Source organism: Schistocerca piceifrons, chromosome 5 (assembly GCF_021461385.2).
Source record: "Schistocerca piceifrons isolate TAMUIC-IGC-003096 chromosome 5, iqSchPice1.1, whole genome shotgun sequence".
In the NCBI taxonomy this organism is placed as follows: domain Eukaryota; kingdom Metazoa; phylum Arthropoda; class Insecta; order Orthoptera; family Acrididae; genus Schistocerca; species Schistocerca piceifrons.
The window spans coordinates 606,592,475-606,611,243 of NC_060142.1; positions in this window are offsets into that span (position 1 = coordinate 606,592,475).

Sequence of the window (18,769 nt, forward strand, 5' to 3'; positions counted from 1 at the left end):
CTGAACATAACTTTATTGTACATCACTAAAGAAAGCTGACTTCGAAACCAAAAGTCACACACGTTTTCTTAGTATATTTAAAGGTAAGCTCAATTTCAACGAAAACTTCTGCCCACCTGAACATTAAGGATATCCAGTGATTTCCAGAAGTTCGTTAAATGAATGAATATATTGCTGTATCAGTACGTCACCGGTGATATTATTGACCAACTTCTCTATCGTTAACTGTCTTTTTCTGGCATGCCACACCCTCTGTTTTGATCTCCCGTAGTATGTTTTTCCCAGTAATCGCAAGGTCAGCAGGTAAGCGCTATAGGCAAAAGAAGTATTCAAGCAAACATCTCGAAGACACTTCTCTCTCACTCTCTCTCTTTCTCTATCCCTCTCTATCTCTCTGTCTCCCTCTCTTTCTCTCTTTCTCTCACTTATTCACTCACTCACACACACACACACACACACACACACACACACACATACAAACACACATATATACATGCGCACAATCATACAGAGAAGCACATAAGTGTACGCAGGTCAAACAGAACGATGGTGGATCGCAGTTTCTATGCAGGTCATATTACGTACATGTCACAACAGTCTCCTTTATTGCACTTAATGTGTGTAATTCCTCTCTCCGAATCTCACCGCCATATTGCACATCAGTTGCCTATTCCTCCTAGGGAACTGTAGTATTTTCTAACGAAATTACCTGACGTTATAGTATCGTCTCAATACTGAAAATGGGTTCGTAATCTCCGTTCTGAAATATCATATAAGACAGTAATTCACGGGGAATCGGATAGTGAAACTGAAGCTGTATCCGAAGAGTCCTCCAGGGAAGCGTTATAGCCACTCTGCTGTTCTTTCTCTACATAAACCGTTATGAGACCATCTAAACAGGTCCCTTCCGATTGTTTCAGATAACGCCATCGTGTGACGTCTAGTACATATGTGATCAAAAAGAATAACATTTTGTACTATCTTAAATTGGAACCATCACTTGAAAAATTTTTGGTAGAAAGAAAACCAAAGATTCTGGCAGAGCACTCAGAAGATGCAACAAATCTACTACTCTACTCGTGTTGGTGACCTTCTGAAATATTACTATGCAGTATGGGATGCTTACTAGATACGTTTGATTTGGACATTTTTCCGTTTGAAGAGAACTTTTCATTAACTATTCTTGGGGATGGCGTTGGGTAATACTGTCTAAATTACACACTATTTCGATGTGAATGGTGGTCGTCTGCTTCCACTTCGTTCTTTTTCAAAATATCAGCTTTAAAATAGATATACAGTTTCATATATAGTAGTTTTAAAATACTGCAAATGACTTTGAAGTTATGATTTGATATTACAAACGCATTACACATTTAAGTTGCCTGGTAATCATTGGACAATGCTATTCAAGGAAACTAAAAATTACTGATCATATTCGCACCTTTTAGAGACACATGGAATGTAACTAGTATAAAAGAAAGCCATATAACTTACGAGCGAAATCTACGTTTTGAACACAGAATTGTATGGTAGTAAATTATGGACTGTGGGAAAACCGGAACCGAAGAAAATCGAAGCATTTGAGATGTGGTGGTACAGACGAATGTTGAAAATTTGATCGACTGATAATGTAAGGACTGAGGAGGCTCTGTGCAAAACTGGAGAAAGGAATACAACACTTTAGATTAGATTATTAGATTAGATTTAGTTTTCGTCCCATTGACCCAAAAAGAGATGATTCTCATATGTGTTGAACAAGTCAGAAAGCATAACATAAAAAACATAAAACGTTTGAATATAATACTTACTATTCTGATTGTTTGTCAGGAGATTGTCAAAACACGTGAACACATTAAGTACACTCGAACTTATGATATTTATAGAATTAATATACTGTCAGAATGAAACATAGTTATGTATTTTTAATAAATTTATCATAAATGGAATACGTAATCTTGAGTGTTGTGACCAAGTGCTGTCGAAACTGATATGTAACAGACATTTTAACTTAAGCTTGTTTAACGGTTTCTTTTAAGATATTCATCTGTAGCATGGAAGAATCTAGCTATCAAGATGTCTTCCAAACTCTGTTTTAAACTTAGCTTTACGTCAAACCAAGTTTTTAATGGTTGCTGCTAATTTGTTGAAGACATGTGTTTCTAAATATTGGATCCCTTTTTTGACTAAGATATGTGATTTTAGACCTGTATTTACATTTATCTTATTCCTAGAATTGATACTATGTGTTGAGCTGTTGGTTGGAAATGGAGATATGTTACTTGCGATAAATTTAATTAATGAATAAATACACTGAGAAGCAATGGTGGAACTCAAAGTTACCTGAACAGTTTTCTATATGAAGTTCTGGAATTTACACCACAAATGATTCTTACTACACACTTTTGCATTCTAAAACCGTTTACTTGGTTCCATGAGTTATGCCATTATAGGATCCCACAATACATAACAGAATGAAAGTAAGAAAACTATGCACGTTCTTTACATCTATATCTCCTATATGTGAAAACATTTGCAAATACAAACTAGTTTAGGTGCTTCAACAATTCTGTAGTATTCTCTTCCCTACTAAAATTATTATTTGACACCGTTGACCCTTATGTTCTGCAACTCCTCGTATATTACACACGTGCTGGAAGGAAATTTCTTACAAGTTCTGAACGACATATAGTGGTTCCTTTCAAAGTTTAATGGCAGTGAAGTAGATTTACACCATTTATTAATGACAGTCGAAGTTTTGATTAGTAGTTATTTCTAAATCTGTGCTTCACTTGCTACTTATTGCAGTAGTATGTGTGTTGTCTGCAAATAAAACAAACTTAGCTTCTGCAATGTAACAGATGAGAGGTCGTCAATGTACAAAATGAAAAGCAATGGACCCTAGATGGAACCTTGTGGAACACCACATCTAATTAATTTTCAATCATATGATGACTGAGTATTTCTACTACACAGGTATCTCACTATGGCACACTTTGTTTCCTGTTTGTTAGATGCAACTCAAACCATTTTTCAGAAATCCTAGTGACACCTTAATATACTAACTTACATAACAGAATGCTGTGACTCACACAGTGAAAGGCTTTTCACAGGTCACAGAAAATGTAAGTAGCTTCTAATTTATTGTCTCATGCACCAGGTACATTTTAACTGCAAGTGTAAACAGATCTCTATATTTTAGAATCCTTAAGATACCCAAATGTTGACTTCGTCAATATATTATTGGCCATCAGATGCTTAAGGAGATGACTGAATACAACATACTCAAATATTTTTTGTAAAAGCCCACAAAAGTGAAATTCGTTGGTAGTTTGATATCTATTTGTTTCTTCTCTTGCAAAAAATGTTTAACATGAGCATATTTTAGCCAGTCTGGGAATGTTCTGCTGATAAGAGATCGATTATACAAATAAATTAAGATAGAACTCAACTCACCTGAGCACTCTTTGATTAACTTCATTGTTATGTTATCACACCCACTAGAATTATTACATTTTAAGGATATTATGATGGATGCTATTTCTTTGGGAGATGTGCCATTTCCATTTTACTGAAGTTATTTTTAAAGACTGGCCTCAGATACTCCATTTCACTGTACACCGAACCTGATAACCTGAAGATATCAGTAAGAGGCACAAAGTACAGGGTGTTCAAAAAGTCAGTATAAATTTGAAAACTTAATAAACCATGGAATAATGTAGATAAAGAGGAAAAAAGTGACACACATGCTTGGATTAACATGGGGTTTTATTAGAACAAAAAAAAGCTCACAAAATGTCCGACAGACGGCGCTGGACAGCAAAACGTCAGTGACTGCGCATGACAATCGTGTATAAAAGGAGCTGTAATGAGAGAGTGGATCAGATGCGCCAGCAGTCGCAGCATGTTGACGTTACCTGAAAAGGCGCTTTTAGTGAAGCTGTATTATCAAAATGGGGAATGTGCTAGTTCAACATTACGATCCTATCGCCATAGGAAGAAGATTCGAACGAATAAAGGTCCGTTGACAAATGAAGCTGTGGCGAGAATGATTTCGAAGTTCGAAGCCACGCGTTGTTTAGACGATAGATCCCGTAGTGGCTGACCGAGCACAAGTCGTAAAGCTGCTGAGATAGTTCAGGACGAAAATCAGACTGTAGCGGGTTCATCTATGCACGGCGAAATCAGCGCTCGTGCAGTCGCATGTCACACCGGCATTCCATACACTACTGTTTGGTTGGCACTTAGGCGTACCCTCCGATGCTATCCGTACAAAATCCATCGGCATCATGAACTGCTACCTGGAGATTTAGTGAAGTGGAGGGCATTTGCGGTGTGGGCGTTTCAAAAGATGGCGGGAGATGACGATTGGTTGAGTAACGTGTTGTGGACCGACGAAGCTCATTTCACGATCCAAGGGTCTGTCAACGCCCACAATTGCAGAATTTTGGCTTCCGAAAATCCTAGAACTGTCGTGGAAACTCCATTGCACAACGAAAAAGTCACGGTACTGGTTGGATTTATCACATCTACCGTTATTTTGCCTTTTCTCTTCGAGGAAATGCGTGATTCTGGTTTTATAACTGCTACCGTGATGGGTGAGAGATACGCCGATATGTTACAGAATCGCATCATCCCCTGCCTGGCTGATAAACACCTGCTGGAACGTACGATGTTTATGCAGGATGGCGTTCCACCCCATATTGCTAGACGCGTGAAAGATCTCTTGTGCGTGTCGTTTGGTGATGACCGTGTGTTCAGCCGCCACTTTCGTCATGCTTGGTCGCCCAGGTACCCAGACCTCAGTCCGTGCGATTATTGGCTTTGGGGTTACATGAAGTCGCAAGTCTATCGTGATCGACCGAGATCTCTAGGGATGCTGAAAGGCAACATCCGACGCCAATGCCATACCATAACTCCGGACATGCTTTACAGTGCTATTCACAACATTATTCCTCGACTACAGCTATTGTTGAAGAACGATGGTGGACATATTGAGCATTTCCTGTAAAGAACATCATCTTTGCTTCGTCTTACTTTGTTTTGCTCATTATTGCTATTCTGACCATATAAAGCGCCGTCTGTCGGATATTTTTTGAACTTTTGTATTTTTTTGTTTTGTTCTAATAAAACCCCATGTCATTCCCAGCATGTGTGTCAATTTGTATCTTTCCTTCTATATTATTCCGTGGTTTATTCAGTTTTGAAATTAATACCTACTTTTTGGTCATCCGGTACTTGTTTAAGAGGTTTGCAGCACCACATGCACTTGTTACCAGTGTCTCATTTAATTTTAAAGCTATCTCTTCCTCTTCCCTCTCGGTCCCATCTGTCTCTCTTGACTATAGCCCATACAGTTTTCATATTGTTGCCTGACGTAATTATCTTTTTCTCATAATAAAACTACTTTGATTTGTGGTTTAGTTGCTTCAATATTTTGCAATGTTCTTTGTACTCCATTGCAATGGTAACATGAAAGCTGTTCCTAAATAGTGGATCCAGTCTCCTTTTTGTTCCACATGATATCTCTATTCCTTGTGTAATCCATGGTATATTGTTTGACTTATCCTTGATTTGTGTTACCTGTAGGGGAAAAGTATTTTCAAATTCTGAAATAACTTTGTTAATTAATGTTTCCTATTTTCCATTTCAGTAACAAGTATTGTAAAGATCTGACCAGTTCATATCTTTGTGAAATCTGAAATTCTCAAATTTTGACTGTTTTATTACCCTCTTGTACTCAGATTTAGCAGATCTCTTTATCCTAACAAGTTTCAACAATTCAAATAAGATGCTGCATGTCATGATCAATAGACCATTTGCTACTTGTTTTGTCATATGACTTTTTCTTGGATGTGTCTACAAAGATATTATCAATAGTAGATTCAGAATAGTTACATATCCCAGTGTCTGAGTTCACAGTAGGAACTAAATTGAATGACAGTGTTACTGTTTGCAATGACTGTTCACTGACAGAGCTTTTCAATAAATCCACATTAAAATCAACAGCTAATAATATTTCCTTCTTTGTTACTGTGAGATGGGACAAATGAGCTTCCAGATGTTTTATGAAGTCGTTAAAGCTGCCTGAAGGTTTCCGGTATGTACTTACTATTATAAAAGGCTTATTATGGAATACTAATACAGTTGCACGATGTTCTAAGTACTGCTCTGAGCAGAATTGATTAATAACAATATTTTTGATATCAGAGCAGTTTCTGACAAATGCGGCCACTCCTTCTTTCTCCATAATTTCTCTACATAAGTAAGAAGCTAGGATCAGTCTTATAACATTTAACATATCTATATGTGATTTTCAGGGAGGCAAATAATACCAACTGCTTGTATCAACTCTAATTGTTCAACACAAATAAACAACTCATTAAACTTACCCCTTAGTCCTCGCATATTCTTATTCAGAAAGGATAACTGATTTTGTGAACAGGTTGAATAATAACTGGCTGTACAGTCGTGGACAAAACGAGCGAGACCCCTCGACTCTTCGTTATGCTGATCCGCAAAATTTCAAAGTCTGCTACACAGCATAACAGGCAAGGCGACGAAGTGCTACCAACATACTACGCACAGGCGAGAAATTGAAAACCCATCCGAACTTTGTGAGACTGTTTTCAATCATCTGTACGACTATATTAGTGCTGATTAGTGTGCTAAACACAACACATAAATAAAAGATGTAAATGAAAGAAATAAACGCTAATTAGTATGAACTGTACTAATAAAAAAGAATTTCAGCTTACTGAGATAACATATCTGTTTTAGAAAGATAAAGTACTGCAGATCGTTCCGAATAAGCAAAATATTATGCGCATTCGGCCGCAAAACTGCCTGTGTCAACGTTCAGACCAGTCATACTGGATTACCGTTGTTGAACTGCCATGAAAGTGTGCAAATTTGGCAATGCGTGAAGATTCATAACGAAATTCAGTTAAGAATCATTCAGTGCCATTCAATTCAGTTAATGACAGAAGTGGAAAAAGTGGGCAGAAACAAGTACGAAATTCTACAAGAGTTTCATACTGACATCCACAGGGCGCCGGTACAGAATAAAGGTAGCAATGAAACGTATTGGGAGCGCGATAATTTCTTAAAATTGCTTTACTGATAGACTATCTGCCTCCGTCGAGATTACAACCAAAAACAAACCAGACCTCCCTTGCACTAGCAAACACCTTTCACAACACTAGCAGACAACACAGGCCAACAGCCCTCTATAATTACCCCAGACAAGAATAAGCCGACAATTTCGCAATGAAAATGGCAAAATGATCGGCAGTTTGTGTTGCATAGAGCTTTCTGGACTCAAAAATGTGAATTTTATACTTTAGGTCACCGCTTATATGACAGTCATTCGGGATATTTATCGAAATAACGAAATACCGTTATTAGCGAGTAAATTTAGTAGGATAATTCTGCACCACCCCAGGAAATAAACCGCGACATAGCTGTCAAACATATTCTACAATGTCCCGAATTCTCCATTACACTCGTCACAGCCGGAAAACGTTCATTAGCCGAAGAAGTGTTTCTTAATCTAGCTAGCAATGGGAATGCGTGCACTTCTAAAACGCGGTGGCAATGATACTGGGATCTGAATTACCATTTGTGTCGGCAAATGGATTTTATTTGCGTTCCTGTAAACGTGATTTGGATCTGAAGCGTAGCTACTATTAATATGCTCATGTATCGACTGCAACTAGAAAATTTCGAATAAAGAGTAGGGGGAATTATTTATGCGGCACTCATCTTCAGTAACTGTCGTAGTCATTTTCGTTGTTAGTTATGATTTCGTCACCTAAATCGATAGAAATGGAACCCTACTAGTCTCACTTTCTTGACCGTCCATTGTCTACCCAATCCTTAAAACCCGTTTACCTCGAGTACGGGTGGACATAATAAGCAGAAATGTATCGCACTTCGTGCGGTATACGGTCCCTCATTGGTGTAAAAAAGTGAGCTTCCATGTCAACGCAATCCAAAGATACAGCTGTTTATTTAAAAAAATTTACACTAAAAGTCAAAAAACCTCTCTAAGAATTATGCGACCTAACTGCTGAGGTCATCAGTCCCCTAGACCTGGGATTACTTAAACCTACCTAACCTAACACACATCCATGCCCGGGGTAGGATTCCAACCTGAGACTGAAGCAGCCGTGCTGTTCATGAGTGAAGCGCCTAGAAAAACTCGGCCACCGCTTCCGGTGAAACCCTTTTCACCTCACGTGTAATGATAATATATACTGTCTAGTGAGGATAAACAGTATTCGCCAGAACTCAGATCGTTTGATCACGGAACTTTTACGAAACTAAATTCAAAATTTTGTTCGAAGTCATCTGCAATATCCACTTACAAACACACTAGGAATGTGGTATGCGATATCCACTTATGAAGGCGCTGGCAGATACTGCAGTACCATAACAAGTACTTAAGGATTTATTGTTATTGGTCCATGCATGACACTTTTTTCAGTATCAATTTAACGCAACTAGGTGTTTGTCTATGGTGCAAATAATTAACAAAAAATTAATAAACAGCAAACAACTTCGATGTTCAAATCAAATGTAATTCACATGTCGCCATTACAACATAACTTCTTTCTTACATTTGCATGACTACATCTACAGGATTTCTTTGCAATACAGACTTATGTGCCTGGCAGTGGGTTCATCGAACCACCTTCGGACTATTTCTCTACCGTCCCACTCTTTAACAGCGTGCGGGAAAAAGTATCACTTAAATCTTTTCTCACCAGCCCAGAATTACATTATTACTATGGTCATTTCTTCCTGTGTAAATTCACGAAGAAATGATGTTTTGGCATTCAGAATAGATGCTGGTGATAGAAATTTCGCAAAAGATCTCGCGGGAAAGAAAAACGCTTTGGTTTTCATGAATGTCACCCCAATTCGCTTATCAAATCTGGGACTCTCTCTCCCCTATTTCGTGACTTAACAAATCGTGCTACCGTTCCTTGGACGTTTTTGGCGTGCACCGTCAATCGCGTCTGTCAAGGATCGCATACCGCGTGGGAATACTATAGCAGTGGACGGATAAGCGTTGTGTAGGCAGTGTTTTCAGTAGACCTGTTGCGTTTTCTTAGTGTGCGGCCAAGAACTCACAGTCTTACGTTTGCTTTCCCTACAAAAGTATGTTTCCGATTGTTCCAGTTTAAGTTTTACTGGGTACTGAGATGATTTGACAGTATTTCGACTCGTGTTTTGTCACATAAACGAAAGTTAATTTTTGTTACTGGACGCAGCTATCGTTTCAAATTCTTAAATTGTTACTGATGTTACCAAGTTGCAGTGGTCATCTAATCTTGCCGTTTTGAAACAAAGGAAAATATTATAAAGGAAAATGTCAACTAGGAAGCGGAGTATCCAAATAAACAAACGTTTCCGGTTCAAGTCGTTGCAGTAGTACTACACAGTAATGTAAATTAGGAGCAAACTCCACTAGTATAGTTATCAGGGAAACCAGCCCTCATAATGTAAACTGCCACTAAAAGATCGAAATTTTCCAAACATGTCAATGAGTAGTCGAGGAAAAAGGACGCATTCTGCTGCTGAATCGCAACGCACGCCACTTACGAGAAGACCCCCCAAGTGTCGTACCCCGACCTTGCTGAAACTTCGCTCAGTGAAAGAAGAGACAAAATAAGCGAACACGTGTCTCGGCTTATCTCATACACTCAACCGCTTCTGAGAAAACGACGGTCAAAGTTTTCAATGCGCTGTTGCTATAGTGTAGATACCTATTAGCGTGTAAGGATTCAATTGAAGCGGTGACTCATTGGCAACCATCGCGACTTCAGAACATTGCACTGCGAGTTCGAAACCCGGTTGTTCCTTTTTTCTCCCTCACTCTCTGACTTATCTACGGATGTTTATTCGAATTTATGTTGAAACAATGTTGTCGTTATTCGTCAATTAATTTACTGTGTAATGAAAGAAGTTAAAAAAATAAACTAATGAGAAAATGATGTAAAATATTTATCAATGTCCTTGCAATCTTACAGGTTGTAAGTAGGTTAAAAAATATTTCACATTATTTTCTCATTCGTTTATTATTTTTTAAATTCATTAATTACACAGAAATTTAATTGACGAATAACGCCAACATTAGTTCAACATAAATTGGGAAAAAACATTCCTAGGAAAAAAATAAAAATTACCAGTATGGTCTCGAACTCGGGAATCAAAGTTACGACGGTAGCCACTAAGCCACAGCTTTAATTGCATTCTCGGACGCAAAAGGTATTTACACTACAGCAACAGCGCGTTGATAACTTTGACCTTCGTTTTCTCGGTAGCGGTCGAATGTCTGCAGATAAGCCGAAACACATGTTCGCTTATTTTGTCCGCTCCTTCACTGAGCAAAGTTTCCGGACAATCAGCGTATGACACCTGGCGAATTCCCCTCGTTAGTTGAGTCGCTTCTTACGCCCGGCGAGAACTATGCATACCTCAGGGTAAACTGCGCCACTTGGAAACACGGCGAACGGGGATAAACACGTTTTCCTTCTTATAAGGCAACCTCCCACCGCTAAAATTAACGGAGTGTTATTCAGGTTGCGTCAGATATTTTAGAAATGTTTCTAGCGCTAGGCCTGCCGTATATGTAAAACGTAAACATTTCATATCACGTAATATTTATCAGGATAAAACATGATAAGAGCGGACCAGTCCCCTTAGAGAAAAATTACAGATTCTGAGTTGCTCCACAATGTAATGACACGGGTACGGGCTTGCGATCTCTCGTTTATGCCACCGATTTCCGTGTTAGACATACATGGCCATTGCGTTGTGGCTGCAGTCGTGGAGGTGACAGTCTGTTTCCTACTAGCACTGTTTTCGCAGTAGATATTAACCGCTATTAGCGCTAAATGGCCTATCTGGCTGAGACAGACAAGGGCGCTATAATAGCACTCCACGCAGAGGGATTTTTTAAAAAAATGGCTCTGAGCACTATGCGACTTAACTTCTGAGGTCAACAGTCGCATAGAACTTAGAACTAATTAAACCTAACTAACCTAAGGACATCACACACATCCATGCCCGAGGCAGGATTCGAACCTGCGACCGTAGCGGTCGCTCGGCTCCAGACTGTAGCGCCTAGAACCGCACGGCCACTCCGGCCGGCGAGGGATTTTCAAATGGCTATATAGCAAGAACTACGAGCCTTCAGAAGTCGACGGTAACCACGTGGATTAGACGAAAGAGGGTGGTAACCTGAATGGAAGGCGTCATGGCCGTCGCCGCAAAGCAACAGCAGCTCAGGATCGGCAGATCCGCCGTTTCAGTAAGAACCACCCATTTGTCAACGCACGACAAATTCAGCAGACTTTGGGTCTCTGTGTTAGCAATAAGACTGTCACTCGTCGTCTAATGGAAGGTGGACTGAGAGCAAGAAGCGCTGCTGTGAAAGAGACATTGACTGTTTCCTACAGAGAAGCCCGCCTTGCTTTTGCTTCTGAAAATGTCGACAAACCTCTCCAGTTTTGGAGGCGAGTGATTTTCACTGATCAAACAGTTTTCTCTATGGAATCAACCTGAAAAGTACTTGTTTGCCGGCCAAAAGGTGCTAGGAATAAACCAAAATACATTTACAGTTGCCGAAGGAGTGGCAGGGAGTCGGTAACGGTAGGGGCATGGATAATGGCCGAAAGGTGTGGGCTCCTATGGAAAGTGTAAGGAAGATTCGATGAATGCAATTACATATCAGTTCTGGAGAACGTGACGTTGCCTTCTGTGACAGCAAGATTTGGCGATGATCAGATCATGTTCCAACAAGATCGCTCGCCTATTCATATGGCACGTGTGGTTAAGAGGTGGTTCGACGACCATAGCAATTTTACTGTAATGGAATTGCCACCTAATAGAGCTGACATGAATCCCATTGAGATTATTTGGGCAGAAATGGTCAGAGTAATACGGGAAAAAGGACAATGACACTTAGAATGAGTTACTTGAATTTCCTAGTTACTGGGCTACAGTTGTGGGCTCGATGCCCAACAAACATCGAGCCGTTGTGGAAGGCGAAGAAGGCTACACGCGATACTAATCAGCATAAGCAGAGGTGTTTTTTTCAGATATTAACCAATCAGCTGCAACAAAGACTTCAAGTATTTTTTTCTTTTTTTTTCAGACATATTTTTTACATAATTTTAAGGAAACGCAGTAACTGGAATCTGGACCAACAAATTAATTCACAACAAGATATTTAATATTTGATTTGCTAAGAGAAGAAATACTGACGTTATATATTCATGCAGTCTCTAAAAATACATGAAACACGTGTATATGCAAGAAGGGTAAAAAGCAAATCAGCACAAATGAAAAATACTAAGGAGAAGCTCGGCAACGAAGGCGTAATTGGAGAGCGAAGGTTGGGCTAGAAGGGGAGGTAAGGAAACCCGAAAGAGAAGAAAAATCAAATACCCAATAGACTTCGAGTCGTTGTCGCAGAAGAGGGCGATTGGTATATGCGATTCCGAGCAACAGTAGAAGAATAGTTTTATTTATTGAGTTCTGAGGATTTATTTTGTGACGGCTAAACAGTGCTGCTTCATGAGGCCCACTATTTGTCCACATTTGGCTAAACATCAGAGGTGTAAACAATTTTGAGAGGTGCCGAAGTTCTCTGGAACAGTAACGTATTTTAGAAAAGAAGATGATTCTTAGTTCATTTCATTTTAACCATTCACAGTATGGTTTGAGACTCTAATCTATGATTTCATTTTATTATTATCTATTCTTCTGCGAAAGTCAACGGTAAAATCACTGGCGAAGTTCGCGCTTCGAAGACACCACATCATCGTCTGCCACCACTTTGTGGGAAACTAAACACATCAAGTACTAGCCAGTGTGTTGTATTCGCTTATCTGTGACAATGACCTGGGGTTAAAGTGTGGTTATGGATAGTACGTACGCTCAGATTTCGAAACTAACATCATAAATAAAGACAAGAGGAAATGAATTAGTCGTACTCCCTCTTTCGTAACATCAAATATATTTTACTTATTCTATCTTAAATGAACTGGGCAGAAAATCATTCACCAGAAGTTAATAGCTTTTTAGCCATACCAGATGATTTTAGAAGCTTGCCGGCGAAGGTTAGCCGTGCGTTCAACGGCGTTATATCGCGTACCACTCGGCTGCTTGTGCCGTCAGCTCGAATCATTCCCCGGAAATGGATGTGTGTTAGGTTAGCAGTTTGGTCGCATAGTTCTAAGAGCCATTTTTTGACCTTTAGAGTAAATTTTCTTTACATAAACGGCTGTATCTTTAGATTGCTTTGACATAGAAGCTCACTTTTTTTACACCGACCAGGGACCGTATACCGCAGGAAGTGCGATATATTTCCGCTTATTATGTCTACCCGTACTCGAAGTAATCGGGTTTTAAGGGTTGGGTAGACGATAGACTGTCAAGAAAGTCAGATTAGTAGAACTCCATTTTTCACGATTTCGGTGACGAAATCCTAACAACCAAAATAACTACGGCTGTTACTGAAGATGAGGGCCGCATAAATAATCCCCCCTACTCTTTATTCGTAATGTTCTAGTTGCAGTCGATACATCAGCATATCAATCGCACCTACTCTTTCGATCCAAATTACGTTTACAGGAATGCTTACAAAATAGGTAATTCAGATCTCAGTTTCACTGCCACCACGTTTTAGAAGTGCACGCATTCCCATTGCATTTAAGAAACACTTCGTCGGGTAATGAACGTTTTCTGGCTGTGACGAGTCTAATGGAGAATTCGAAACATTGTAGAATAAGTTTGACAGCTATGTCGCCGTTTATTTCCTGGAGTGGTGCAGAATTATCCTACTACATTTACTCGTTAATAACAGTATTTTGTTATTTCGATAAATATCCCGAAAGATTGTCACATAAACGGTGACCTAAAGTTATGAAATTCTTATATTTGAGTCCAGAAAGCTCTATGCAACACAAACTGCAGATCATTTTGCCATTTTCATTGCGAAATTGGCGGCTTATTCATCTCTGGGTTAATAATAGAAAGCTGTTGGCCTGTGTTGTCTGCTAGTGTTGTGAAAGGTGTTTGCTACTGCAAGGGAGATCTGGTTTGCTTTCGGTTCTAATCTCGATGGAGGCAGATAGACTATGAGCAAAGCAATTTTAAGAAATTCTCGCGCCCCCAACACGTTTTATTGCTACGTTTATTCTGTACCGGCGCCCTGTGGATGTCAGTATGAAACTCTTACGTACTGTCATTAACTGAAATGACTTAAGTGTGGCACTGAATGATTATTAACTGAATTTCGTTATGAATATTCACGCATTCCTAAATTTGCACATTTTCATGGCAGGTCAGCAACAGTAATCCAGTATGACTGGTCTGAACGTTGACACAGACCGTTTCGCGGACGAATGCGCATAATATTTAGCTAATTCCTAACGATCTGGTGTACTTTGTCTTACTAAAACAGTTATGTTATCTCGATAAGCTGAAATTAATTTTTATTAGTACAGTTCATACTAATTAGCGTTTCTTCTTTCATTTATATCTTTTATTTACGTGTTGTGTTCAACACATTAATCAGCATTAATATAGCCTTTCAGATGATTGAAAACAGTTTGACAAAGTTCCGATAGTATTTCAATGTCACGCCTGTGCATAGTATGTTGGTAGCACTTCGTCGCCTTGCCTGTTATGCTGTGTAGCAGACTTTGAAGCTGTGCGGATCAGCATAACGAAAAGTCGAGGGGGCTCGCTCGTTTTGTCCACGACTGTACCTAATTTTTCTATCAATTTTTGAATGCCTCTAGTTTCAATCAGAGACTGTCTGAATGAATTGTCTGCATGAAAATTTGCTTTGTGTCGGCCTATTTTATTAGTGTTTATGTCATTTTCATCCCGTCTCTGAACATCTTTCGTTTCTGCTCTCCCAGCTCAAAGAAATGTGCTGTTCTCTCACTTGTGATAGTCGCCCCCACCCCCCAGCCCCTTCCCGCTCTTAAGTTATTGGCTATTACCCCAGACGGTATTCTCTTTCCATTCCTGTTGAGATGAAGGCCATGACTAGTTTAGTCCCACCTCCTGACAAAGTCAACAGGAACCACTCTGATATGAGACCCCATACCTGATTCAAGCAGCTGTTCCATCTCTAAATTAACTCTACTAATGGAAGAGTTTAAACGAGGCAGCTCATGGCGCCTCAGATCAGATACAAGCTATCTTTACCAGGTCACACTCAAATGAATAATTCCCTCTCCCCACACGCCTCTCTTCCCATGGTGTCTTCCTTTGTGAAGTCTTCTGTTACCTGACGCAGACTTGCACTAGGTTTAAGAAGTCTTGTGACCTGATAACCATTCTACAATAGCTGGCAAACTTCTTTATCGCGTGAACCGCCCAAAAACAAAGTTTTTTTTTTCTTCTTCAGTACTTTTTCTGATTTCTTCCTTTTCAAACTGTTTCTGAAAGTCTATTATGTCCAGTCCCCTCCTACACTACTTGTAGCTCAACGGTTTCCAACTGTGACTACAGATCAAACCTGTTTTCTACATTCACAACAACTCTGTCTGAGAAAGTCCTATTCCTATTTATTCTATAACCTTTTCTCACTTCTCACCTCTCTTTTCCCTTCAACCCCGTTAAAATTTACGGATCTGGTTTTGCTTTATCTAGTTCCTCCTGAAGGGCAGCGATCTTTTCCTCCTGTTCCACTATCTTCCTATCTCTACAGCAAGTCCTAAGCAAGCAATGAGCCTTGTTTATTTCCTCAATTCCCTCTCCGCTAGTCACCCACATAAAAGAAACTGCAACAATACTCACACAGCACCACAGAACAGTTTGACGGCGGGTCATACACGTCTCACTCATGGCAAACGAATTTTAGATTTAGTCTAAGTTAGCTAAGATTAACTTCCTAGTCTACACAGCTAACATATTAAAATTCTTAGAAAGTTTGGACCTAAATAGAGGATACTAATTCAAAACTTCCGGAGAAACAGAAACGATTTAACCTTTATTGTTTACAAGACGAAACGAAAAGTAAACAAAGAACGGAGCCTACACTATACAGGGTGAGTCACCTAACGTTACCGCTGGATATATTCCGGAAACCACATCAAATACTGACGATTCGATTCCAGAGACAAAACGTGAGGAGAGGGGCTAGTGTAATTGGTTAATACAAACCATAAATAAATGCACGTTCGGTCTGTGTAATCGATTCGTCAGTATTTGATGTGGTTTACGAAATATATACAGCGGTAATGTTAGGTGACTCACCCTGTATTAAGTTTTCACTTAATTCGGAACTCTTCACATCGCCTACTTACTAGAAAATCAAGCGGATAGCATGTAAGAATACAGTAACTACACAAACTGTACATTACTGAATAATCTCGTAACTATCAGTGTACGATAACGTAAACAAATCCTAGTCCAAAATTCGAGCTTTTGAAAAGTTATTTTATCCGGAAAATACGTAAAAATATGAAACCTTCAATTGATAGTTTACAGTAGCTATTAATTTACTTACTTATAATGCAATATTCTCTTAATTAATTGTTATTACTCATTTAAACTCTAATCATTACGAGTCCTCTGAATGTATACCACTCGTCAACCAGAGATGCTTCGTTCCGTCACTGACAAGAATAACAGGCAGGATGATAGGACATCTGTTAAGACATCAGGCAAGGCCTCAACTGTAGGAGAGGCATCTGTAGAGGGAAAAAAATGTAGAGAAAGACTGAAATCGGAATATATCCAGTTAAAATCTGAGGACGTAAGTTGTATGTGCTATAATGCGATGAAGAGGTTGGTACAAGTAAGGAATTCTTGGCGGTCAGGGTCGCATCAAACTATTCAGAAGACTGATGGTTCACAAAAAAATTTTATTTTAGAAAAGGTAACACAATGAGCTATAATCTGATTAATCACATCCAGAACAAAAACATTTAATATGTGAACAATTAATGTGTGTGTACGAAATACATGTAAGCCCTTCGCCATTCCAACAGCGGCATGACTAACACTGAGTCATAAAACAGCAGAATCACCAGGCATAGTTTTAATGTAAAATTTAGAGATCTATGACAGAAGGCAATGGTAGAAATGGCAAGGAGATCAATTGATGTTGAAGGCAAGGCCATGGCTACCTGCAAAGGATACAGGGTGAAGCGAAATTGGTGCACTCGGTCTTCCCAGTGTAACTCCTCATATGCCAGCGATAAAAAAAAATCTCTCACAAAATGACGTCTGGCGAATACATCTGGCAGAAAAACGACGTTAAAGAGTGGCAGTCCGGCAACACTGTAAGCACATTGATGGTAACTACATATCTAAGCTCATATTACTCGTGCTGTACAGTAGGTGCCGTGGATATAGTTTTGGATTAGCATGCAGGAGGTCGAGGATTCGATCCTGGGTTGGGGTAAATTTTTTGTATTTGCTAATTTCATTCTGATATTTCATACTGTGATATACACTGTTTCTTAGGTCAGATGTAGCCCAAATTTACAGCACATTTTATCGTTGAAAATAACAAATGCGTCTTTAGACAAATAAGAAATAGACAGTCGAAACCAATCAGCTGTCATAGGACAGAATAACTACAGAAACGATATCAATTTCGAGATGCTGAAGATGATTGTATTGTACAATAACACAACACCTATTTGTTATTTATACTACCCTTAATATGAGTGTTCAGATGTCGGACATTAGCGACCACTGTCAATATTAATGTCCATATTAATGACTACTTGACCTTCACAACACAACATATTGTCCGCAGAACAACAGATACTCAAAGGGACCAGCCTTCACGTCCAAACATTGCGCAACCCTCCGGATCATACAGCTCTGGACCCTTTGCTGCAAAGCTGCTTCCACAGTAGAAAGAGCAGGATGAACCCGCGCTACCAGTTCTTCCAAATTCGTCGGCGGAGTAGAATACAGATGCTCCTTTAGGTGTCCTTACAGGAAGAAATCCAAGTGATTTAGGTCAGGTGAACGTGGTGACCATACAACTGAACCTCCATGTCCTAGCCATTTCCCTGGAAATGTTCCGTCCAAAAACACTCGCACATTAATTCCAGAGTGAGGAGTTGCACCATCACGTTGGAACCATCTCCTCTGTCGAACATGCAGTGAAACTTCTTCCAACGCCTCAGGCAGATAGTTTGAGAGGAATGCATAATAACTCCTTGAAATGAAGAAAATGGCTCTGAGCACTTCGGCACTTAACTGTTGAGGTCACCAGTCCCACAGAACTTAGAACTACTTAAACCCAACCAACTTAAGAACATCACACACGTCCATGCCCGAGGCAGGATTAAACACCTGCGACCGTAGCGGTCACGCGGTGCCAGACTGTAGTGCCTAGAACCGTTCGGCCACTCTGGCCAGCCCATGCAATCAACTGGTAAAGCAACACGAAGGGTCCAAACACGTGTCGCCCAATTTTCCAGCCCAGACGTTGATACCAAGGTGATTACACCTCTAACAGATATTGTTCGGCATGTTTCATCCCGACACCGCTAATTGTGAAATGTTCAGTTTCGAATCACACTGTTTCCCCAATGCTAATGCGCATGATGTTTCCACAATCCCATCGATAGAATAATAATAATAACAATAATAATAATAATGCATTGAGAACATACTAAACAGCATGCGGTTACCAGACCCAGTGTTCAAAGGCATAATTTGTGGAACCATGGTGATAACGCATACCAATAGTAACCGACGTTGGACATTATTCGCG